The sequence below is a fragment of the Grus americana genome, chromosome 15, assembly GCF_028858705.1.
Source record: "Grus americana isolate bGruAme1 chromosome 15, bGruAme1.mat, whole genome shotgun sequence".
NCBI classification, from domain to species: Eukaryota; Metazoa; Chordata; class Aves; order Gruiformes; family Gruidae; genus Grus; species Grus americana.
This window is the reverse complement of record NC_072866.1, coordinates 13,302,891-13,328,681: the sequence shown is the minus strand read 5'-3', so window position 1 is coordinate 13,328,681 and position 25,791 is coordinate 13,302,891. Positions and strand designations below refer to the sequence as shown.

Genomic DNA, 25,791 nt, shown 5'->3' with positions numbered 1-25,791 from the left:
AGCTGGTCGGTTGCAAACACTCACATTTGTGAGTTCATTTCTCATGGTCTGAAATTCATCGCTCATCCTCACTTTTGCCTTCCAGTGAGCTCATTTGTTAAAACATTTGGGGAAAGGCAGACAGGGAAAGGCAGTGGATGACTGCAGAAGGAAAGGGAGAAGGCAATAGAGTAACAAGACCGTAAGGAGTTGCAGTGCATCTATGGAGCCCTGGAGAAGGAGGCTGCAATGGAGGCAGCTGAGAAGAGGTAAAGCCTCTCATATTGGACAAGCAAAGAGCTGCTATATCCACCGTTGCAGCTCCTCACTGCCCACCTTGCCCCATGGAGATGACTGTTGCAGGAGCAAAACCAGCAGAGCATCCCCAGGCACTTGAACATCAGCTGCTCCCCTTTCCAGCCCACATCTTAGAGCAAAGCCACCTTCAGCTGGTGTTTCCATGAAGAGAAGACAGTGAGTAGAGGCAAGCACAGCCCAACTCCAGCCCCAGGTGGTTGTCCTTGCTCCCAGGGGGGTGATATCTGTTCCTGTTTGGTTACAGAGCAGATAGGTGAGGACGATGATGTCTCTGATGGGACAGCACGGTTCACCAGCAGAGGTGGGCGGATGTGTTGCTCTGTGGGCAGGGTCGACTGTTGGAGGGAGGACTTCAGGGTCCCAGTTTGTATGTCTAAAGCTTCCATCCCAGGCAAGTTAGAAGGAGAAGAGACTACTTACCTTTGGTGGCTCTGCAGAGAAGAACATCTTGGTTCACCTTGAAATACATGAAGATTTAATTCCTTCGATTTTTGCTTTTAGATTATTTTTGCCCTTGTCTTTTTTAAAAAATCAATTCAACATGGAAGCATAGCCTTCAAGGAAAATAACAAAACATTTCGACCATTGTGGTTAACAGAAAACATTCCCTTTTTCAAGATGCCTTTTGTCTCTCTTTTTGGGGAGAGCGCAGTAACTTTGGATGAATCCTGAAATGGGTTTTTTTTGCATGTGTATGTGGATTTTCTAGTTGCCAGAAAAAATAATTTGCCCAGTGAAGTTACAGGTGTCTCTTTGCCTCCTCTGCCAAGACATCTGCCCATTGCTGCCTGCGGGAGCCCTCGGTGGAGTCCGAGCCGAAGCGATGGATGTGTTTCTCTCTGGGAGTTCCCTGCTTCAGTCCTCGCTGTGTCAGCTCCGAACGCAGCCTGCCAAGATTCAAGCAAATATTCAAGAAAAGGTTGAGGTGTTCACCGAGCTCGAACTATTGTACAAGAAATACCCTGAAGCAAAAACAGAGCTGTGAGACACCATCACACAGAGACACTTCCCCCACCCCGGCAGGCACCATGCCGTACCAGACAAACTCCTCCAGATAGGATCCAGGCAGAGATGTTTGCTTAACACAGCAGCTCTTTGAAAAGGCAAATAAATGGACAGTGAAGCTACACAGACATGTCACTGTGCAGCGATTTCCGTTTAGCATTTACGTTTAGTGCCAGGAAACCCTGACTCATGAATATGAAATCAGAAGGAAAGGAAGAAAGCAGTTGTTCATTATTAGAGCTTCGAATTGGGCATGTGGTGGAAATTAGCATTTAAAAACATGTAGGTTAGAAAGAGAAGGGCTGGCTCCGATGGTCCAGGAGGCTTAAAGACCCCAGCTCTGCAACCAGGGCATGTGCTTTTGTGGGGCACTCTCTGCTCGCAGGCTTTGCCCGTGGGGTGTTACTGGTAGAGAAGAGCCCCGAAGCTCAGGGTTACCCATGGTGAGGCTCTTGCTCACATAGAGGCGGGGAAAGCAGATCCTGAATATTCTTGGAAATCCTCCAAATCTACACTGAGGCAATGGTGAGCAAAGGCAGGGAAGAAGAGCCACTTAATAATTATCAGAAATAAGAGAAAGAACCAAGAGCAACCTCCAAGGGAAAGGAACAACCTCAGATCAAAATCCCAAGGTCCAGAGAAGAAAGCTCACGTTTAATTGAGACTCAGTGGGGTCAAAATGGAGGATCCCACAGCCCCAGTCCTTCTGCAGGTGGGATGCCTGTCTCTGCCCCACACCTGCGCTCTGGAGCTGAGAATAGCCTCTGCGAGCCTGATGCAAGCCTGGCTCCCTTTAACACGGGCTGTCTTTCTTCCAGCCGTGAAGGTGGGACACCATCCTTCTCTCTATTTCCCCTTGCAAAAGATGAGCTCGTTCTGCCTCGAGCCCCCAGTGCCAGTTCCCAGGGAGGGATGTGGGTCAGAAAAGCGGATGCTATTGCAGCAAATATTTTTGACGGTACCGGGAAGGAAGAAGCAAGTAGAGACATTGCTGCAGGGTGGCAAGGGCTTGATTTCCAAAGCAGCTCTTTGCATATAACCCTGGGAACAGCTCAAGGCAGCGAGGAATCATGCCATCCCCGCTATTGTCTTTGTCTGAAGCCGCTCAGCTGTGCTGTATAAGTGCCCCTCTATTTCCTTGAATCTTGGTAATTCCAGCGCCCTTAAAATGTTATGAGAGCTAATCTACCAGCATGGGGCACAGCAGCTCGCAGTGACAGCAAAACATTCGGCCGATACTCCAGGCCTGGAGCACGCGAGGTGCCGTAACGGTGGCCGCAGGGTGGGCTGGGCAGGCGGTTGGACGATGGGTTGGGTGGGCAAGCGAGCGTGCATGGGACCGGGCAGATCTGCCAGGGTGCTCCTCGCCCACGTGTCCCCGTGCCACCTCTGCCCTCGGTGACAACACCTGACCATGGGTGTTTTGCAGACCCAAGCTTTGCCCCGAGGCTGGGCCATGCGAAGCTGCCTGGCAGGGCTCTTCTCCACCCTGCGCTGGCTATGACAGCTTCACAGAGTCGTTAGCAAGCAAGGCGCGCTTGAAGTGAATAATTAAAATACCTGCTGTGCTTTTAAATAGTTCAGAGCCAGCCTTGGAGCTGCGTGTGTGAACGATGGCTGCTGTCTTTGGAGGAGGCCTAAGGAAAGAGGAGGGAGGAGGGCTGATATCCAGATGAAAATTAAGGGCTTGATGCTCCCACTGGCAGGAGGAGGGATGGTGCTGGCAGCTTCTGGAGGGATGCAGGCAGTCCCTACCCCCAAATGGAGACTGGAGGCCGACACAGCTCTCCGTGCTGGTGAACGGCATCTCTCAGTGCAAAACTCCCCAAAGTCTCCTCTCTGCCAAAGGTTTGAGAGGCGGCTGAGCTCAGCACCCACCCTTCCAGCAGCCCCAGGGCTCTTGCACTGGTTCGGCTCTCCAAAACCTCAGGATGAGGACGTGGGCTGGGGGGACAGGGACAGCACTGCAGCTTTGGGGGCAGCAAGTTGCTCCATCAGCACAGGCAGTGTGGAGCACCTCGCCTGAGCACGCACAGGCAGCGTCTGGGGAGGATGCGCTGTCTTTTCCAAACATGCCGTTTCCCCAAGATATCAATTAGACACCGAAATGAAAACAGTTTCCGCATGAACAATTAACAAAGAGTTTCCCGCAGTCTCTCGGTGGCCGGACTCCCTCTGTTCCTGCGATGCTGTCGCTACCCCCAGCTGCCTCTGAGTTTTTATCACAATAGCACTGAAGGCCCCCGTCCCCCACCGCTGAGGAGCTCCATGCGATGAGGGAAGATATCAAACACCACGTTGGTGTCAGTGCTGCTGGAGCGTGGAGCTGGGAAGCTGTAAATCATCTCTTCTTGCGAAAAAATGGGTTTCTAGGCAGGGGATGGAGGGAAAAATGACATTCCCCATGAGTTAGTTTCAGATTGAATTAAACAATTGGTTGACCATAGATATATATATATTTTTTTCTATATATATTTTGTTGTGGAGAGCCTGGGCAATTCCAATTTGGGGTCACTGTGCAGTGGGGTTTTTTTCCTCCATTTATTTTAGTTCAGCCAATGATCCAAAAAATCGGTTATTTTCACAGATTTGCCAGAAATACCTCCAGGGCAGGTGAAAGCAGAGTTTCTAGTAGAGACAGGAAAAAAAGTCTGTTTGGGGACTGGGGCATGGCACGGTGAGGAGGGAGGGAGAGGTGTGTGCCGGCAGCTTTGCAGCAGCACGCGAAGGGCATCCTGACGTTCAGTCCTTTCCCGGGTCTCACGTGGGGAGTGGGAGCTGCCGCCCGTCGCCCTCGCCCGTGGCCCTTCGCCTGCGAGAGGCGAGAGCTCCCGAGCTGCAGATCAACGAATTAGTCCTCTTCTCGCCCTATCACAGAATGCTATCCATCTAAAGATTTCCTTTAATTTAGAGCCATGTAGAGTTTGAAAAGCCCTTCAAGTTCAGTTGGGCTGATGAATTGGTAATTGAGTGTACCTGGATGTCGGTGCCGTCTTTGCCTCTCTCTGCATTTGTATCAGTCCGTGTTTGTTTTCCCGAGCTGTAAATCACTCGGAGCTTGGAGAGGCTTTTATCAAATCCTGCTAGGAGCCAGTCGCTTTCCCTTTCACAAACACATTGCTAATGCCACGTGGAACCCACTGGCTTTGCTGCTCATTTAAAAACAATGAGGATGTTATTAAATGGAAAAAAAAATTCCTTAGCAACGGGGAGAAGGAGGAGGAACAGAATTGCTCCTGTCTCTCCGGTGCTTGCTCCTTCGGTCTAATATCTGTCCCATTGATCTCCTAATATGCTCTGCTTTGAAAGCCTGATTTATTGTCCCGCGGTCTCTTATCTCCCTGCGTGTCTCGGTCCGTTAGAGCACACATTGTTCTCGGCTTCATTAGCAACCAGGGGGGTCGGCTGCCGGCCCTTGGTCCAGCCTCACGCGAGCAGCGTGCCACCTCCTGGGCTGCAGACCGGTGCCCCTTTCTCTGCAGGACCCGGCCCGGCCCCAGCCGCCGCTGGGCATGGAGAGTTAAGCAGATGTTTAAGAGAGTCAGGCTCTCCATCTTATGGTCTCCAGGTTCTCCAACATGTTCTTGGTGTCAGCCTCTCCAGTGGCTTCTGAAGATAGCTGGCCCTCTCCATCAGCTGTAGAGGGACCACACCTGGCTCTGTTTCCACGTTACCCATATCCATGGCTGATAATTCGGTCCAGTGAGCGTGTTCTAATGCTGACAGGTTTGGCAAAAGGGAATTTCAAATGAGAGGTAACAGTCGTGATTTGCAATTCTTGGAGCCACTCCAGCCCCTCACCCAATGGAGGAGCTGAAACAGCACCACGTGGCCGGCATAACCCCTCAGCACAGCCTACGTTTTGAATATAGATTGTTTTCAATGAACTGTTACGGTGCTGTTTGCTCAGGGGGAAAATGGCAAGTTATTTCCAGTTACAAAGAAATGTGAGAACTTTGCAATCTGCGTGTGAACACTTCATGAGCATAAAATGAGGTGGAGTTTGCCAAACAGATTATTCATTACGAGTTCTTCATTCAGCTCTAATTGCTTGGGTCTAGCTGTTGTTAGAAGGACTGTGTGGCACCTTTGTATTACACAGCTAAGGTCAGAAAAGTGTCAGTAGAAATGACTGCATGTTAAGCCAAGCTTTTCTTTGGCTCTAATGGTACTATACCTGCTCAGCTTAGCAAGAGCAGTAAATGATGCTGTCTGGCTTCTTCTTGTCACTGTGCAGCCCAGATAGCTAATGGAGAGAGTTGTGCCTTCTTGACTCCCACTTTCTCTGTAGAAAGAATAATTAAATTCACCTGCAGAATCCCCATCTTCTCATGCATGGCAGCGTGCAACTTCCCTGCATCTTAGCTAACTAGATTAGAGATTACGCGTGCCAGGATCGCTGATGAGAAAGCACAAGCTAGAGAGGATCTGGCTTGGCTTTCAGATCCCAGATGGTATTTGCAGGACTTACGCTTAGGAAAAGCATCACTTCTTTTGCTTCTGGCCGTCCAAACTTTGTCTGGAAACCCAGAGGAACAAGCAACAGGGAGCCCCACCATCTGTTTTTCAACAGTATTTTCTGAAATGGAGCTACACTTTAAAGTCTCACCAGTTCAGCCTTTCACTTTACAGAATATGTGTCTCTAAAATACCAGGTTATTTTTTCTTACCCCCCATAATATTCTCATCCAACATTCACTCTCCTGGAAATCACCAATCTAACATTCGCCTACCTGCATTCAAATACCTGTCATTGTTCTTGTGCTACTGTCCTTCTCCTTCCAATTTAGAGATTATATTTCATAACTGACCTCCAACTACCTATTGCCTCCCTGTGACACTTCTCACCCTTGTCTATCTGATTGATTAGTCTATTATGCTCTCCACTCTCCTGATGACTTACAGATTGCCCGGTATCTGTCACAGGCTTGCTTTTGTTCTGTAATATTTATTCTTGGGAGTTTTGCAACACCCTCCGGCTGCCATTCTCTCTCCCTGTTCACTGTCCTCCACCTGCCTCTCTCGTGAATGTCTAGTTTGGAAAAAAGGAGAAGAAACCTTTTGGGAAAAAATAAAATCCTACCTGCTGTGAGTTCACACATACGCTGGTTAAAAACCACGTTTGAGACGCTGTCGTTTTCACTGGGGCTCTTTATTTTCTTTGCACCATTTGGAGGTGGTAAAACGTCACCAGATCAGACTGTGATCAGTGACACGGCTTGGAAGGCAGCTTTCTCCAGAAAATCTCCTCACCTGCATAAGTCAGTGAAACAGCGACAGAGCAGGGAGCAACATTGTGCTTAAGGATGCGTGTAGGTAGGAGGGTTCTGCCTCCACCGGGGAAGAGATCTGGGACGTGCCCCAGATCCATCCATCTCTCTGTGCTTGTCAGATGTTGTCCAGCTCTCTGATATTGTTCCAGGCTTGTCCCAGCTCTGTCCATCACACTGACGTTTAATTAACTGCCCTGTTCTCCTGGATCTTGCACTGGATTTGTGTTGTCTTTCTGAAATACCTCTTAGGTCGTGTCTGAATATTACTAACATGAGGAATAATAAAATGGTTGTCACTAATATTGCTGTTATTGTTATTATGCTGATGATAATAAAACAAGACATTGAATATCACAAAGATGAGTACTGTTACAATCAGTGTCACTTCTTGCTATACTGGTTGTCTCACATCACAGGTGAGCTGGAGCTTGACAGCAGTGGTGAGCTTAGAAAGCCCTGCCCAGCCAGGCGTCCAAAATTAAAAGAAGAACAGAGGGAGGGTTGGAAGTGACCAATGAGTACAATAAAATCACAATTAAGATTTAAAAACACATTTAAACCAATCCCCAGGTGTAAGGATGATTATTAAGCTTATTAAAATCTATCCGTGCTGGGTGGCTGGTGGTGGTGGTGGTGGCAGTGGCTCCTCACTCCTCCAGGAGCTCGGCATTGATGTCTGTCTTGTGCCATCTGCCCTGTGCGTGCCTAGAGCTATCCATCTTCCCCGCATCTCTTTCAGTCCTCATCTGGTATTTGTCCCACTCTTCTTACTTCAGTCTCAGGTCCCCTTCCAGCCTTTCTTACAGTCCCTCCTCCACTGGCGGGTGGATTTCTTTTCCCTTTGAGTTACTGTGTTGAGCAGCTGATCGCATTTGGTAACTCCCCGTGGTCCTCTTCCCACTCACACCTGGTCCCTGCATCTCTGTGTCTGATCCATGACTCGAGTAGCTGTGCTGTCCCTGGGATAGCTTAATGTTAATCAAGCCATCAATTAATCTTTTATACCCCCCTGGTGAAACTCCCTCTTACGTTTTCTTTTTCTTCCTTGCAGTTCAAATACCGGGCTTGCTGACCATCTTACGGGATCCCGAATGCTGTGCCCAGTGTGCCTCCCAGCCCCTGCAGACAACGACTAGGAGACCTTCACGACTGCAGCAGGGACCAGCAGCCACACAGAGGTGCAAAGGTAAGGGGTGACCTTTTCAATCGCATCTCCAGAGTGAGAGAAGTAGCTGGTGTGAGACAGCTGGCCATGGGAGAGAGCCCACGGGATCGCGTGGATGGAGCAAGTCTCTCTGGGGAGGGTTCAAGTACCTGGAAGTCCTCCTCAGGTGTGGAGCACGAAGGGGACCCTCGCGGCATTCATTTGCGACAGGGAAGAGGCTGGTGCAGATGTGGACAGCGATCTCGGATTATGTTTCTCACATTGTTGTTCCTGGGGTGATCTCTGCTGAGAGCTGGGGACCTTCCCGGGGAAACCCTGAATGGCTGAGCTGCGGCTCCTGCACTCCTGGAAGTGTGGTAGCAGTGAAAGTTATCATAGTTATAATTTTTATTTTTACTTTTAAAGACTGAATTCACATTCTCCTGTTAAGATTTAAAGAATATGGAAAAAATGTACTTTCTTCCCCAGATGAGAAGTGCAATATGTGCCTCTATCCCAACTTCTACAAAATTGTGTTTTACAAAGCAGAAAGAGAACATCAGGTTCATGTTGGTGCTGTAATTTAGTTTTCTAAGACCCGACTTTGCCATGTGTTTCCTGTTGAAATGACTAGCTGTGCTGGGCACTCAGGAATTTTCTCCCTCTTTCTCATCTCCACCTTGACATTATGAAAAGGGTTTTCATCAATCCGTCGAAAGAAAGAGATAACTTTTGTATAAAAGTGCACAGTCGACAGGGTTGAGTTTTTTAGGTAGTGTATAATTTTTTTTTTACACTGTTATTATTTAAAATATGCTTTTTAAGAGGACAAAAGGGAATAGTTTAATGGAAACAAATTTCTATAGCAAAATGTACAGCTGGATAAAAAAAGATTATTTCTGTTATTGCTTGGGTAGACAGGTGAATTTGGAATTTGAGTACAAAAGGTGTTAAAAAGTGTGCTTAAAACTTCTCTTCAGTGTGCTGTTGCGATTGAAAAGAGTAATTTTCGGAGAAAAAACTTTTCTCTGAGCCTCCATTTCCAGCATTGTCAAGTCTATAGCAGCGGCCTTTTCCCACAGCTATTATCGTGTTTTCACCTTTTCTTCTTCCACCTCATTTGTCCTTTTTTGAAGAAAACGCAGTGCTGGTGAAAGATGTGCGGGTCCATGGGCTGGAGCTGGTCTGGAAGGGAGAAACCGCGGTGCTGGAGGTGCACGGGCATCTCTGAAGGCCAGAAGGGACTGAGAGGATACAGCACCTGATGGGAGGGAGGGAGGGAAAGATGGACAGCCTGGCCTGGGGGTAGTCATTTTGTAAGCACCTACAAGTCTACAGCTCTTAAGACCCCCTTTCCAAAGTGACTTTTAACCAATTAGGAACCTAAGCATTATTGAAGCTAAGCAGAGCTTAGATGCTCTGCCTCCAGGCAGACACAAATATCTCAGCAATGCAGACAGATAGACAGCGTTGCTTGTCCTGATGGATCCAGACCCAGAGCCAGGCAATGAATTACAAATATAAGTGCCAAAACAGGAGGCTTGGGACACAAAGGATAAAAGACAGTTGTGTTATTTGAGCTGATAAGCCCTGTGTCTCGAAGATGCTTGCATCAAAGGCTCCTGTAGGGTTTTCAGAATTGAGTGTTATACCATCCAGCACTGAGTTACCAAAGATGTAAAATGGAACTTGCAGAGAAAGCTCCATGCTTGCCACAAAGGAGCAGAATAAGAGTTTGTTTTGAGAACTATTAGGCTGAATAATTTAGGATTGGTCTCCGTGGACACTGTGAGAGATTACTCCCCGCAGAACAATGATTGCCATTAATGTCTCAGCTCCCTGCCTCCTCCCTCCTTCTTCTCCCCAACCTCTGCGAGGGCTGGGTCAAATGCTGCCCAGCCAGCATGAAAAATATTTCCCCCTTCTTTGGTAATTATTGTCCCTTCTATTCATTTCTCAGAAGTCTTTTCACAAACAAGAAGTATTTTCAAGGGTTGCAAGCATTCATCTCAATGTACATTTTCATGGCTATTCTCCTTGGAAGAGCTGGAGAGCTAATTTACTTTATTAGACCAAATGAAAGGAGCTTATGAAGGTAGTCTGTGCAGCATTGTGCAGGGGGTCAGGCAGCTGGAGAGGAGAGTCCTCTGAGATTGCCACCGAATTTCTTGCAGAAGCTGAAAAGCAGGTGTTGCTGTTTAGGTTGGTGCCGTTCTTCTTCACATCATGTAGGCTTCCTTTCAAACAGCCAATGCTGAGATCTTCTGCATGGTCCCATCATTGGTCTGGCCACTAAGGCTTAAGAACAGTAAAATTTGTAGGGAAGCATAACTTCTTTGGCTTGGCAAGTCTGGAGGTAGCTGTGCTTGCAGCACTGGGTTGCTCAGCTGGGGAGCAGGTGCCCAGGTGACTCTGGTGAAGGTCCACATGATGGGGAGCCCTGGCCAACCCATCCCTGATGTGGGAAGGTGGCTGGTGACACCCGACTGCACGGACCCTTCTCCACGTGGCTTCATGCAATGAGCAGATGACTGAGAATCATCTCCTGGGCAATTCGCTTCATTCATCAATTAAATTGTTTGCTGCGAACAGTTTGGCCCCATCCAGCTCCAGGATTTCAGCCTTGTAATTTTGCTGGCAGAGGATGCCGGCGCCATGTCCGTGAAATCTGCCTGCCAACTGCTTCCCCTGCTAAGCATTTTCTAGGCTAACGATCCTGAAAACCTTGCCAGCAGCCCCAGCTCTGTCCCTTTCAGGGCAAGCCACTCATTTAAACGTGAGCACCTCTAAATGACTCCATCTGCTATGTGACGTTAGTAAAGAAAAGATTATAGCAGGAGTTATTGCCGTGTCCTCGGGTTATAACCCCGTTATAAAATGGGCTGGAAGAACAAGGGGACTGTGAGGAGCCGAGGCTCAAAACCACCTGGGTGACTGTCAGCTTGATTTATTTTCTTGCTCATTAGATAAATTAGAAAACTGGCAAAAGAAATCGTTGCCCACTCTCAGCTGCTTGGTTACCTGCCACATGGCACCAGATGCCGGCCACAGGGAGACGTGGCTCCTTCCCACCTCCCCTGGCCACCCCAGCACCGAGGTGGGAGGGCAGGGACATGGGATGGGACTTGGGGCTGCTGGTGCCACACATGTCCTTGGCGGTCCTGTCATCCTAAATCACCTCATCGACCCATCTGGCTGACCACTCACAAGCACTAGAGTTTCGCTTTTCTCTAATACTGTTGATTTTCAAATAGCAGCACTCTTCTAGGTGAAAAAAAGCGGTACCAGTATTGCTTTTGAATACTAGCGCCGACCTCAGAACCGTTTGTTACCTTAATTTCAGAAATCAAACTAAAGCAAAATAACACGTTTGTGGCAGTATCGTCAGCCAGGACCTGCTGCCCTTCAGAGATGCTGGTCAACATTTTGGTCTTTGGTATTCAGGTGACTGGTGATCAGTCTGCCTCCAGCAGCCACCCCTCTTGCTTATGAACCAGGCTAACTTTGGTCTGTCAGAAGGATGGAGCTTAATGGTCAGACTTGCTTTAAATCCCTGGGTAAAATTCACTATCCAGGAGGTCAGACTACAGTTACAGTGCCTTCTAACCTACGAACGCAATGAAATCTTCAGGCTACATAACCAAATGTTAAATTCAGATCATTTAAGCCATCTTCAGTAGGTTAGCTGCATCCGATGCACTTCCATAGTATGAAATAAGGCGACTGTTATACACATAGTATTTACATACGAGGAAAAGCTTCCAGCCAGGATGAGCTATTAAGAGACTCCAATGCATTTCTCAGCCAACGTGGAGGAATGCCCGCTGCAAACAGATGCTGAAACTGGGGAAGAAACAGAGCAGGGACCTCCCAGGGATGGAGGGAGAGCAGCATGGCACCTCGGGGGTCCCAGCACCGCCGTGCCTGTGCAAGGAGGTAGGGCAATACCTGCCCTGTGGGCCATGGTCAGAGCAGATTTTTGCTGCTCTCCATGCCCCTCCTTCTGCTCATGGGACTTTTGAACTGCCTGCACAGTGTCCTTGTCACCCAGTCTCTGGCAAGTGTTGGGACGTGTGTCCCCCCATGGTGCAGCCCCCCGCCAGGTGTGCTCCCATGTGTGCAAATGCTGCTGGGCAGCACAGGATGGAGGAGATGGGGCTAATTCCTTCCTGAGACTCACAAGGAATCGGCTTATGGCCCAAAGCTCCGATTACTCTTATCTTAGCCTGTGTGATGGCAACCACATCCTGAAATTACCCGTCTCTTTTCAAATTCCAGGGGCTGGTCTGAGCAATATGAACAAATTCCAGCCCCGCTTTCACCCCAAAGGGTTTGAGGGGCTGTGAGTCAGCACAGACCCAAGGCTAAACTTGGGGGAAGAGGTTGGAACCCCCAAATGCACCCGAGGGGAAGTGCCTGGGTGCAGTGCCCGATCCCACCTGCCAGACCTGATGGAGTCTGGTGCAGAGCAGCACCATCAGCCCCTTTCCAGCCGCTGCGCTGGAGCTGAAGGCTCAGGCAGACTCACCTGCTGGGGCCTGGGCAGCTAACGTGCTTCCGAAACGGCCGGCAAGGGATAGATGCTGTCAAGTAAAACACGGAGTGAAATGTTTGGTTGATGGGATTAAACCGTGACTCCCACCTGTCTGCGATATGAGATGCAGCACCACATGCTCCCACCCGCCTTCGCTCCCCATCTCCCACCGCTGCCCGCCAAGCCCACTCCGCTTGGAAATTAAAGTGGGGAAATCAAAGTCCTTCTCCCCCCGGCTCCTGCTGTGCCTCTCAGCCACTGACATTAACACCGAAATGACTGACATTAGCTTTGAATGGATTTTAATAACCCCCTTGCGAGCCTGAATTACCCACGCAGCGTGAGGTCCGGTGTGCGCTTGGAGACCTGGCAATGAGCAGTGCATCGGGGGCTGGATCAGCTCCCCAGCCTGTGGACATGGGGCCAGACCCCCTCCAAGAGCTGTGGTGGCTTCTGCTGATGCAGCCCCTGGCACAGGACCCTGGCAGCTGCCTGGCTCCCGGAGAGCCGCTGCGCCAGCACCTGCAACCATCCTGCCACAGCAGGTCTGCGAGGGGCTCGTGAGCTGCTGGGGATGCTGGTCCAGGTGGCCACCTCCATGGGATGTATTCCTCTCTGGAGCAGGGTATGGGCTGCTGCGGGGTGGTGGGAACCCCTCTGTGCCTGGAACGAGTGTGGCCCCAGCCCCTACGAGCACGTGGCATAAAATAGCAGCCTTGGTTTAGCAGAGCCCTGTGGATGGGATGCTAAATGAGATCGTGCCTGGCCCAGCTGAGGCTCCGGACTAGTGTATGAAAATCTAGCAAGAAGATTAAAAGGTGTCCCCAGGCAGAAGAGGGTATTTATTTCTTTCTTTGTGGCTGAAATGCGCGTGGCGTGGGAGTCACAGGGCCGGTGACCTCCCCTGAGCACCTGCACGTGGGCAGCACCGTGTCCCCGCGGGGACTGATCTTGGGGACAAGGCACTGGCCAGAAAAGCTCCTTCTGAGATGCAGGCGGACACGTCCAATTTACCCTCCTGCACCAGGGGAGCCATCCCACCCAGGCTGCCAGCCCTGCTGCTCCTCTGCAAAGGGAACAAGCCGTATTTTCCTCCTCTCTTACAAGAGGGAAACTTAAGAAAGATTTTCAGGTGGTTCCCACTTCTGGAAGAGGAAGGGTCTGGAAACATGCTCTAAAGTCACTTTTCCTCAGTCAAAGGTCCCAAGATCTGAGTGCTGCAGCTTCCTTGGCCAGTCACAAAATCTCAGCATCATTTGGGTGAAGAGTGATGGTTTCTAACTGCTGTCAAAATCCACATGTATTTCCAGTATGGAAACAGGAATATCTACAAGGATAAGGACACCGGCTCACAGCTGGGATGGGCCAGCAGCTTCTCCAAGTCAGGCTCAATGGGGGCTGTGGAATCATCAGGCACTTTAAAGAACTGAGGACTGAAAACAACCCCTTAAAAAAAGTCTGTGATAATGATTGAATTATATTTAAGAGGCTCATTCGTAGTAAGTAAATGCAAATAGTTTACATGGAAGATATTTCCCATTAAGCTCATTTCTACATAAAATGCTAACAGATTGAGATTATGACTCTAACGATTATTTTTATTGCCGGTTTGCATTTAAATGGCATAAATTTCCCCCTACTGTTCTCTCTTTGGGTTAAATCAATAAAATTAAGAAGGTTCATCTTCCTCTAAGATTCCTCCCTCTCTTCTTTCTGTCTCATCTCCACTGGTGCCCTTTTTATCCACCCACCACCAGAGATTTTTCAGAGCTGCCTCCACGATGTTGGTGCCGAGGATTTGAAAATCCACTTTGGCAGAGCAGAGTGAATCCGGTCTTTGCCGAGACTACAGAGCAACTCAAGTGCTGTTTCCTTTACTCAACTTGGGCCATATTGCAAGGAGATGCGGTTGGAGACAGCTCTTCTCTCCTCTTAGCCTCTCCCCTCCTGCTTTAACAGAGAAGCTATACTCATCTGTATACCTGTACCTCCTCAGCTATGGATGCTCTTGTCATGCTCCTTCAAACAGTGGCTGTGGCTCACCGAGCAGGTGCTGGATTTCTGTTTGGAGAGGAGTTATCCTGGTATATACACAGCGAAAGCCATTAAGATGCTGACCTTTAAAATGGGCTTCTTCCTGCTCATGTAGGGAGGAGGTGGGTTGAGTGCCCAAATCTTATTCATTTTAATGACAAATCCCTCACATGGAGGCTTTGAAATGCTCAGCTTTAATGCAATTCGCCTCCCTCTGCTGCAGCTTGGCTTTACTGTGCAGGGGATGTCTCTGCTTCCCCTGCATAGTGACAGACCCTATAGATTTGCTGCATAACTACTGTGTTCAGGTACCGTCGTGCATGGATTTATGAGCTTAGGGCAGTGCTAGCGCAGGGATCTTCATGCTCCTTAATCAGTATCGCTGACCTTTCTTTCCTCCATTACTCTCAGCATCAATTTTTTCTAGCTTAATTTGCATAGGTTTCATGTTATCCATGTTTTTGCTTTGTCCCTGTTATCCCATTACCCTGGATAATCAAAGTTGGCTGTAATAGAAACAGCAGAAACAATTTGCTTACCCTCCTATTACAAGATATTCCCTCTACTAAGTCTGAGAATACCTGCAGTTCTGTGGTAATGCTAATTAACTGTGCATACATATAGAAAGTAAAGCAAACGGCACTGAGATCCTTTGGGATGGTGGGGATTAAAGAAAGATAAGATATTATTCTCCTCTTTCTCTGTGCTTCAGTGTCCCTACTCCCAATGGAAATTGCTGAGCACATATAGGATAAAATGTAATGCATGGGGGGGGGGGGTCGCTGACTCTGCAGAGAGGTGGAGTTGGAAGGAGCAGATTTCCCTGCTAGCAAACCCACTATGAAAGTAATGATCCTCCCCAATGTCTTGCTTCTTGTCCCTGTTCCCAGAGTGGGTAGGATGGGGCTATCTTTACCCTGTGATGGTCTCCAGGCCTTGGAGCCCGGTGGTGTTGGGCAGGGCTGTACATGGGCTCTGATTCCTCGCAGCTGCAGCTGTCCCCCAGAGCTGGACTCCGGCATTGCATGGCTGGAAAAGCTCCTGTCCAACCTCAAGGGCTGGTTGAAATAGTGTCTGTAAATGTGAATGCCTGTTGTAATGGAAGGCACCTGCTGTTGGCTGTTGCATCCATCGGGATGCTCCTGTATCCTTCCCGCATTTGGCACAGTGGCAGTTTCAGAGCAGGCCAAAGTCCTGGGAAAATGAGGAAGATGGTAATGAGAGAAGGAAAATCATCAGGAGAGGGGAGATGCAGTGGCAGGTTGGGTTTCTGGTACTGTCCCAGCCACCCTTCTTCATGTTGCACTGCATAGTGTCACAGGCTCAGGCTCACCACAGCCCGTCCGTGAGGGTATGTGGGGCAACCTCCCCCCATTTGCATACAACATCCTCTAAAAGTCTCACATGAGGCTTTCTCCTGCCAGCCAGACAAAGAGTGACTTACTGTGGTGGATTGACCTTGGCTGGACACCAGGTGCCCACCAAACCTCTCTATCACTCTCATCCTCAGCAGGACAGTGGGGGAGAAAATAAGATGGAAAAAAACCCCTCATGGGTCAAGATAAAGGTGGTTTAATAAAGCAAAAGCAAAAGGCTATGTGCAGAAGCAAAGGGAAAAACCCAAAAGATGTATTCTCTACTTCGCATCAGCAGGTGATGTCCATCCACTTCCTGGGAAGTAGGGCTTCACTATGCATAGTGGTTACTCCAGAAGATAAACATCATAAATAACGAATGCCCCCCCTTTCTCTTCCTTTCTCTCAGGTTTTTGTTGCTGAGCAGACATCATATGGTATGGAATATCCCTTTGGTCAGTTGGGGTCATTTGTCCTGGCTGTGTCGCCTCCCAAGACCTTGCCCACCCCCAGCCTACTGGTGGTGGTGGTGGAAATGTTGGAGAGACGGCCTTGATGCTGTGTGAGCACTGCTCAGTAGTAGCCAAAACACCGGTGTGTTACCAACACCCTGCTAGCTACCAATATAAAGCACAGCACTATGAGGGCTGCTATGGGGAAAATCAGCTCCATCCCAGCCAGACTCAGTGCATTTACGCAGCCAGGCGTGTGTGGAGGACTGTCAGAGCTCTCCATGCAGGAGAAATCCCACTCAAATCCACCCACCAGCTCCTCACCAAGCTCCCCAGCGCCTTTGCCAGCAGCGTGGACAGACACCCTCAATGCACCCCGTACAGCATCTAGGACTGGCCCTGGAGCCACGAGCACAGGCACACTGTGTCCCTGGGTCTGGACCCCACACTACTGCCACCTCCCCAGGATGAAAGCTCCAGGAGGGTGGTTAGACAGCCCTAGCTCTCCCCCCACCCCCGAAATTGTGAGGAAGCTGTTATTTATCTGTGCTCTGATAATCACTGCACCTTTGATGCAATACTCATGTTTGGGATTTTACCACGTCTCTCATCCTCCAGGTCTGTCAAGGAGCTTTACGCAGCCATGACTCAGAGAGAGGCGTCAGTGGAGAGAGTCTAGATACAGCCAGCAGCTGTCATGTGGAGGGTATAAATAATGTATACGCACATATATATGCGTGACCTACGAGCTCAGGGCCTTCCTTTCCTGAATGGTATCAACTCCTTTAAAGAGTCCCTGCGTCATGCCATGGCTCTGGCCATGCCAGAGAGCTCACATTACACAGATGTCCCCCACGTCTGTCCGAGGTATATGGGGACAGGCAATAAAAGAGCTGACGGGGATGAAGGCTCGGTGCTGCAGGTCCCTCCTTGCCTGCTTGGAGCAACGTAATAACTCCTTTCTTGTCGCTGAAACCTTCGCTGCTTATTGCTCACCATCATTTCTGTGTGCAGTTTGAAGACTAGAGGTAGCAAAGTGCCTTGCTCTGCTCACAGGCCTTACGGTCAGTAAGATGATTTGAAACTGCGCCCATGGTATTCATCCTTTAAAGCAACCCAGGTGCAGGTTGTTGGTTCAGGGAGCTGCAAAGGGCTTTTAAGGTGCTTGGGCGGTAGCCAAAGAGAGTTGCTGGTGCAGTCAGGGCCCAACCGGCTGCACACCGAGGGGCTGAACGGAGCCGTGCTGCGCCTTGTGCTGCAAAGATGCAGGTGCATCATCCCAGCAGAGAGCTCAGTCCTGAAATACCTGAATCTCAGCAGAAGAAATGGGGAGACTCAGATTTGAGTGCTGGCTGATGTCAGCCCCGAAATCAAGCCCTTTGTCTTATTGCCAGTCATCCGAGACATTTGGTTCTGATCAGACAGCATAAGCTTTAATTGTAAGAGTGGGTTTGAAAATGAAAATATAACATGAGTTTGACTCATAGGAAGGAATGCTTGGGATTGGAGATGGGACAGTGTATCACTATGGGCAGTTGGGAATTTCTTGGTGATTTTACATAGCTGAGACAAAAGTAAACTTCCTATTAACTTCCCTGAGAGAGTTCATAATGATTTGACCCTTAAAATTAAAGATCTGGAGCTAAGCGGCTGGGCTACCGACTCCAGCACAGCCTCCGCCAGTGGAGTTCAAGCAGCATGTTGAAACAGCCAGCAGCTTTTGACAGCAATTGCACTCAGCACTGTTCTGTCTCTTCAACTCCTGACATCATTTGGAAAAAAAAAAAGGCAAAGGTTGAATTCATGGGCTTTGTTTCTCTGCAGTTCAAAGGATACAACAGCCTGGATTTTAATTGGCACCGAGTTCTCCGACTGGTACCCGGGGCAGTCCTGAAGACTGACACCCAGCCAGGCAGGCAGAGCGGCAGCCGAGGGGGGAAGGCTGTTTGAAGTGCTGGGTGCCTGCCACCCATCTGCAGGTACTCAGAGGTCTCCTCACCAGCGTATCGCTGATCTGGGGGCAGAGGAGCATTGCTTTGCTTCTGATCATTAATGCAACGGTCTCTTCTCTGGTTTCCTTCCATTGATCTTCGCTGTGCACAGTCCAAGGGGAGCCACATATTGAGTGGTTTGTGCTGGAGATCACAGCACAGAGATAATGAAGCCGTTTTCTTGCCCTTTGCATTTCCTGATGGTGCAGCTCAGCCTGGTCTCACACCTCTGCCCAGCTCCGGGTCCAGAGCCCACAGGAGGTGGTGGGAGGCAGATGCTCTGCAAGCTGCTGGCCTGCATGCCCCTATGGAGAGACGCAAGAGTAGCTCAGGCTGTGGTCACCCTCAGCTTAACCCCAACACTTTGGCCAAATGGAAGTCGTCAGTGCTGACATGCAAACCTGCTCCGGTCTGTGGAGTGCAGGAAGCTCCTGGGATGGAGGCGGTGTCAGCTGGGGCTGTGAGCTCCTCCAGCAGCTGAGCGGTGGGGTCCCACCTCCTCCTCGCTGCAGGTTCCGCATCGCTCCCACCTTTCCAGTCTTCACTGCTTTCCTTGACTTCACCTCTCCTTCTTGAGCTGGCTCATGGCTTTGCATCCTTATGTCTTTCCTGCTAATCTATGATTAGCACCTATGCACCACCACCTATGCCCAGGAAAGCAATTTTACACGTGCCCTCTCCTCTGTGATCGATGTGCTCCACGCAGATACCTGCTTTGCCCCAGGACCCTTTATCATTGCCACCAGCACAGTCTCAGTAAGTCCCGTGCAAGACAAAAGCATTGCCAGCCTGTCTGCCCCAAGCCTGGCTGTAGCTATCAGTCCCAAAAGCCTGGTGGGGTGGATATAGTTATTGCTCAGAAGCTTTGTATTTACCACGACCTTTCTGACATTACAGTAAATGCATTTCAGGGCCCAAGAAGTATAAAAATAAACTACAAGGAAATCAAGACAGCTAATTAGCCAAAGGTTACTGCTAGGCTCCATGACTGTCAGCCCTTTTGAAGTTCTCCTTCACACAGGCAGGTGTGTGTGCAGTGCTGCTGCTCCTTTGAATAAATGTCTTGGTTTCCAGAGTGGGTTCATAGCTGAATGTGAGGCCTGTCACAGCAAGCCTTGACAGGATGCTCACGTCCTTTAACCTTGCACTTCTCCAGCGCCGAAGAGCATCTCATCATCTCATGGAGTGGCTGATCAGCGTTGCACAACCTCTTGTCACCTTGTGAGCAGGGGTGAGCTGGGAGATGAGGAGAAGCCAGAGAGCCGCCTTTCTGCACAGTCAACCCTCTGGCCTGGAGATTCTCCTTCCCCTCTGGTGTCCCTGCCCTCTGCACTGTGGTCACAGCAAAGGAGATTGCCAGTCTGCCGACTCTGGCTGGGCTGGGAGCTGCACCCATCATCCAGGGTTTGGACGGTGCCATTGGGGTGCTGCTCCCTGGGGATGAGGAGCCTGGGGAGTGCTGGAGCACATCCCCCAGCACATCATGGTCTCACCCCACGTGTCCATCATTCCTCAGTATCCGATATTTTCCTGAGGATAAGCATCTTGCGCGGAGTTACAGGTACACCAGACATCACAAGAGGAAGGGGAGTGGGAGTCCTGTCTGGGCCGAGGGCTGAGAGGGGTATGATCGCCATGCCAAGAGAGGCTGAGCAGGTCATGACAGAGGCCTAGGTGGACTAGGGTGCTATGTCCAGAGGGGTGTTTTGTTCATATTTGGGCAGGAGACCTCTGGAGCAGCAAAGGATCTCTGGGACTGCTCCGCACAGGGATCAGGGAGAGTTTGACCTTATAGGTAACACCAGCATCATCTGTGCTGCCCTCTTCCTTCACCTCTTGGGTTTTCCTCCTTCCCTTGTTCTGCTTCCTTTGAGCTCCGTTTCCCCCTGGAAAACCCTCTTGCAGCTCTCTTTTCCCCCTCTGCAGGTTTCTCCTCTTTCCCCCTTTCCTCCTGCTACTTCGCTCCCTCCTGCTTGCGGCTCGTGCCGAGCGTCATGTGTTTGCTCGGCATCGCTCCTCCTGGAACGTTAATTTGCTGCTCGTTTCCTTACAGGCTTTACACCACGAGTTGGGGCTTTGTGTGCATGTGTGTGTGTGATTCAATTAAACAAAACACAATAAAATCAGGGAAAACAGAGACAGACACAGACAGACAGCGATTCTCCGCTCTCCAAGGGCTAAGCCTGTCTGCCTGTGAGCTCAGCCCCAGCATGGCTTTCTCATGTCGCCACGTGGGATTGCTTGTAGCAACCCTCTGGATCTTGTGCTTGGGGTTTCCATCCCTCCGTCGGGACCTCAGGACAGCACCTCCTCCTGCTCCGCTGTTGGGAGCTGGGGCTGCTCCGTCAGATGAGAGGTGAACCTCCGAGCAGCTGGCTGTTCATTTTAAATAAGCCCTGAAATTCTGAGGCGTCTCCAGATGCTCAGCCTCCTCCATCCCTCCTTTCCCTCTGCACAGCTCAGTCCCTGCAACCCTCGAGATCCTCCAAGCCTCCGCCTTCCCTCCTCCAAGCCAGTAACTTCCCTGCTCCCTGTCCTGCCCTTCCCACGTCCCTTGTCACCCTCCTGGTAGCAGATTTCCCCTCTGCTAGGCCCAAGCTTTCTCCCAAATCACACATTTCCCTTGCAGTGCAACCTGAAAAATAGTAGCCATGCCATTACGGGGTTCATTTCCCTGGCCAGCTGGTGGGCTTCCCTCCTGCTGCCCTGTGCCCCTCTCTGCCATGCCCTTCCCTCCCTCGCTGCTTTCCTGCCTTGTTTTCTTTTCCCTTTCCCCCTCTGATCCATTTGTACTGCAGACATACGCTTTCTTAGCATCCTTTGCTCCCAGTCATCTCCCTGGCAGGTTTCTCGCCTCTCCCTGTGTGCGCGGGTGTGGGTGTCTCTCTCCCGGAGACTGTTTCTGCTCACTCGTCCCCGGCTGGCTCCCTGGCTCTGCAAATTTATTCTGTGAATCCAGTCTCTTTCCCTGGGTGAGCCGCTCAGCTGTAAATACGACGGCTAAAGTGGGTCAGTGCAAGTGGAAGGAGGTGGTCCCAGCAAGGGCAGAGGGAGAGCAGGCGTGGGAGGCCACCAGTGCCAGATTACAGGGCAGGTGGGAGAGAAGAAGGTGAGGGTGATGTTCTTAAAAAGTGAAGATTGGAAGGGTTTTTAAAATGCACATGAAATGTGATCAATGAAATCCTGGCACTCAATACCCTCTCCTTAGTAAAAAATATCGACAGCAGAAGTGACACCCCCCACCCCCGCCCCCTTCCCGACAGCAGCCCCCATCATGCAGAGCCCTCCCGGGGATGTGAAAGGTTGTGCTGTGTCATCTCCGCTGACTTTACTGTCCTTCTGAAGTCCTGGAAGGGGCCTTGCACAGCTGAAAGTGAAACATCTCGAGGAGGGCAGAGCCTGATTAATGTGCTGGGGCTCATTCCTGCTCAATGGGGCAGTTGCCTCTTGCCCAGATGCCCACCAGCCACCCTGAGGGTGGGTTCCAGAAATGTCATAGAGCGATGCTCTGTGCTTTGCACCTCTGCCCTGTGTCCCCTCCGTGTAATGTCAGAGCTCCTTCTTTCACATTTGGAGGGCTCCTTCTAGTACCAAGGGGCTGTCCTTACCTCTGGCTGATCCGATGCTTATTTGAACAGCAGGAAGAGGTGCTGCTCCCTATTCTCTGGGTCACAGCAATTGTGGTGGCTGTGAGGTAATGCTGTCCCTGACTTGTCTCTGGTGACTGCATGCCTGGCAGAGGCAGGACAGATGTAATAGCATGCCCAACCTTAGTCTTGGCTCCTGGCTTTCACAGGCTGAGACTGTCCTGTCACTTAGTCCGTGTGGACCCTTTTGCTGAGCGAAGTCAAAAGATGGGGCCAGCTTTCCTGGTGTGCAAGCCCAGCCCTGGAGAAAGCGAGGCGAGGAGCTGCCTTGTGGAGCAGAGAACCAAGGGACCATCCACCTTCCTCCTGAGCTTGACCAATGCCTGCACATGGGGACCCATGGTCCCCACACTTCTGTCCTCATGGACCACATGTGTCCACAGCACAGGAATAAATTGTAGCTGACAACGGTTCTGCAGAGTTTCCTGTGCATGCAGCCAATGCACCTGGAGCCGTTCCCAGATGTCTCTCCTCATTAATGCCCCCTTAGCAATTTTCTGAGGACCAGCCTCCATCTCCAGCATTAAAAACAGTCCCTTCCTCTTTGATTTATGGATATTAATCCATGCCAGCAGGCAAGAGGCATGACATGTCTACATAATATATTCATTATTAAATTGTTTTTGTTCCTTTCCTTTCTCCTCCACCTCCAAGGCTGCACCTTTCTTATCTCTCTGTAACATTTGATCCTGCATGCTGCACTCAGAAAGACAACTTCCAACATGGAGCAATCAGCATCACTTGGTAGGTCAACCTTACAAGTCCATGTTTCCTCCCCAGAGGCCACACTCGGACTCCGGTAGAGGGAAGACCCTCTTAGCCCCATCTCCAAGGGTATGGCTACTCCAGCACTGTGCTCAGGGTAACTGCTGGTGTGGCCAGGGCTGTGGGACACTGTCAGTCCCACGTCACTTGTTCTGATCATAACACAGGACAGGCCAACTGCATAAGCCTGCTGGCAGCTGTGCCTGAAACAGTGCCCAGGCAGGGATCCAGTGAGTGTGAGTTTCTTCTGCAGTCATTCAGATGCTGGCTCCAGATCAGTAATGGCTAATGCTGCCCAGCCCTCTGATTCAGGGACTGAGACCCAGATAAAATAGTGTTCGCTCCACCAGCTCCACTCTCCCACCTGCTCAAGCCGAGTGCCTGGCTCTGGGTCGGCGGCCACCTTTGCGGCACGTTGCTGATTTCCGTGGTGCTGTACTGTTCCCAAAGTATGTTGCAGATTAGATTTAGCAGCCAGCACTTGGCTCCTAGCGATCTCACTGTACTATGGCCTGGGAAGAGAGGAAAGAAAGATCTGAGAACCTTGGCATGGGGCTGCTTTCATTTCCCTTTCCCATGTCTGTGCTGTATGAGAGGTCAGCCTGCTCCGCACCCTCTGGACAGCCCTTGGTCTCCCTGTGGTGCCCAGGATGATGTTCCTGCAGGGCATAAATCTCAGCCCACCACTCTAAGTGCAGCCTGCCTCAGAGGCAGGAGTGACGGTTATCCCCCTCCCGTGCTCGGCTGCTGTGCTCTCCCAGCCCTGATGCCTGGTGGCAGTGCTCTTCATCCTGCTGAGATGCACCCTGCTCCACATGGCAATTTCTGCAGACCCATCTCCCTGCTCTGGTCACTTGTTCTGGTCAAGGAGTGGAGGGCAGGCGGTTTTGGGGATCCCAACCCTCTACTTCCAGGCTTTTCAGGCCTCTCAGCATATTTATTGCCCATCTCTGGATCTTGCAGTTGGCAGTGTGACAGCTCTGATGGGACAGTGATGGAGAGTTATCTCAGCTGTCCCCCTTGTAACCCAAATGCAAGAAGTCCCTGCGGCTCATGTGCCTGCCCACCAACCTGCTGTGGACCATACCTCTCAGCACAGTACCTTCACAGTGGCAGGTGCCCACTGTGTGCTTGTAGGCTCTGTGCACACCAGGTCCTCTCTGGAAGTTGTGCTTTTCTCTGTTAATAGGAATTGAAAGACAAGCTTACCTTGCTTTGTTGCAAGCTGTGCCCCTTGCAACACAGACTGTCCCATCCCCATTTCCCCAGCTCCACCCAGGCTAAGCCACTGGTTTCTCCAGACCTCCCATCACCCTGCTGTAAAACAGCAGTTAGAGGCAAACAGTGCAACTAAAAACTGACGATATTGCTCTCTCTGCAGCCTGGCTTAGCTGAGCTTCTACCAAAGCACCTCCCTCTCTCTCGCCCACAGCCGAAGGGATTGTCCCCGCTTTGCACTGACCACACGACTCTTCCTGTCCCCATCGTCACCACGGCTCTGTGCCTCCTGCGGCTCCCCAGGACAGAGATGAGGGGAAGCAGCAGGACGTTAGCTACTTCAGGAGCTCGAGAGCAGCTTGAAAAATATTTGTGTTCTTCTGGTAAAAATGAATCTGTCCCAGTGGTAATAAGGCTGCTTTTGTTCAGCAGGCTCTTAGCAGTGATTATTGTTGTTTTTCAATTTAAAACCCAGAAGGTCTATTTATAATGTACAGTATGTGGACTGAGATTTTTTTTTGTTTTCTTTAACCAAGCCTTTAAAATGTGCTCTCAGTTCCACTACTGACAATTCAAGGAATCAGAGGGGGATCTGTCACCTGCAGAACCCATGAGTGAAATGATAAAGCAAAACATAGTTAACAGAGCAAGGCTGCAGTGATGCTTTGGGAAACCAGTGGAAGATGCCAGGTGGGAAAGGTCTGAAGCTGTAGCTGGGAGGTGCTTTTGGTGGTGTTGGAAGGGCTCTGGACACAGGTGCAGAATACTTGGATTATCTACAGCCATACCGCTGTCTATCTTCTCTCTTGTCCAAAGTGGAGGTTGATCGTAGCGACATCAGCACCATCCGCAGTGCTGTCAGCACGGACACCAGGAGAAAAAGCCAAACTCTGGTCTTTGCCCTGGCACTGGCTCCAAGTTGGCAAAGACCTCTGAAGAGTAGCTAATACCCATGGGTGCTGAGGTGATGGTGAGAAGGACAGCGGTCCCAGGGATGCGTTAGGGGATCCAGTAGAGTACTGCTGTAGGTTCTGGCCTGGGCTGACAAGCTCTTGCATACGTAATATGAACATCTTACATTCTTTGGGCAATGGCCCAGTGTTGGCCCGGCATGGCCCCTTCCAGTCTAACAGCCTGGATTACTCTGGCATGCCAGCCCTGAGTGCTAGTCAGCCAGCAGGGTTTGCTTTCATTTGCCAGTGCAAGACACTTGGAGCATCCTGGCCAAGGATGCTTGGGCACAGAAACATCATAAGATGCAGGCACCAAACAGCTGCTTGTGGCAGCATCGAAGGTGTTGCTTTGGGTGCTGTTGAATCCTCCCATATAGGGCATGGGCTTCTTTGGTATGTTGGTGCATTGCTTTCCATGCACAGTCCAACATCACCACCAGGACTTGCATATGAATGACCCAGTCCCTGTTGGCCAACCTTCAGCTCACCTGTTGACCCAAGAAGCTGCTTGTGGCAGACTTTGCTGTAGACAAGTCGTCTGCAGGCCAGGTTGCCTTGAGTTCATGGCCAAGCTGGAGGCCATGGCTCTGCTGCCTCTGCCATGCTGAGGCTGCCATTTGTTCCCCTTCTTACTGCAGCTTATCTGACAGTGTTTCTGTCTCCGTTTCCCCACACAGACCCTTTTACTCCCACCGTTTAGTTATTTTCTTAATTAAATATAGATTATGGCACTGGGAATAAGGGATTATTACTTATTCATAAGCTACTTAGATTTTTAAAGTGTGTGCAGAGCAGGGCTTATCACACATCTGTGTCTGCATCATTACCATGTCAAGGGGCAGGGTGAGCTCCTACGGCTGCCTGGGCTTCACCACAACCTCCCTCCTCTTCCCTCCCTGTGCTCTCCACACTCGAAGGAGCTCTCCCATCTCTCCCCTTGCTGTCCCTTTTCCAGCTGAGGCTTGCCAGCCTTTTCCCAAGGAAACCGTTTTCACTGCCATCTCCCAAGCTGTTCCGGCCCCTCCATCACGCCTCTGCTTTGCCCCCTCCCCAGGTTTGTTTGCATCTCTCTCCCGGCACTTTCCTCAGCCCTCCCGCTGTGCCTGCAGCTGAAGCTCTGCCG

At 50.4% G+C, this 25,791-nt stretch overlaps 1 protein-coding gene across 2 annotated transcripts in view; it reads left to right on the top strand.

The window, feature by feature from the left end:
- ELFN1 (extracellular leucine rich repeat and fibronectin type III domain containing 1) overlaps positions 1-25,791 on the top strand; it is a 110,977-nt gene that overhangs the window by 51,554 nt on the left and 33,632 nt on the right. For both annotated transcript variants that reach the window (XM_054842347.1, XM_054842346.1), the window contains exon 3: positions 7,627-7,761. The gene's annotated coding sequence lies outside the window, so the exon portion shown is untranslated. The remainder of the gene's footprint in view (positions 1-7,626; positions 7,762-25,791) is intronic.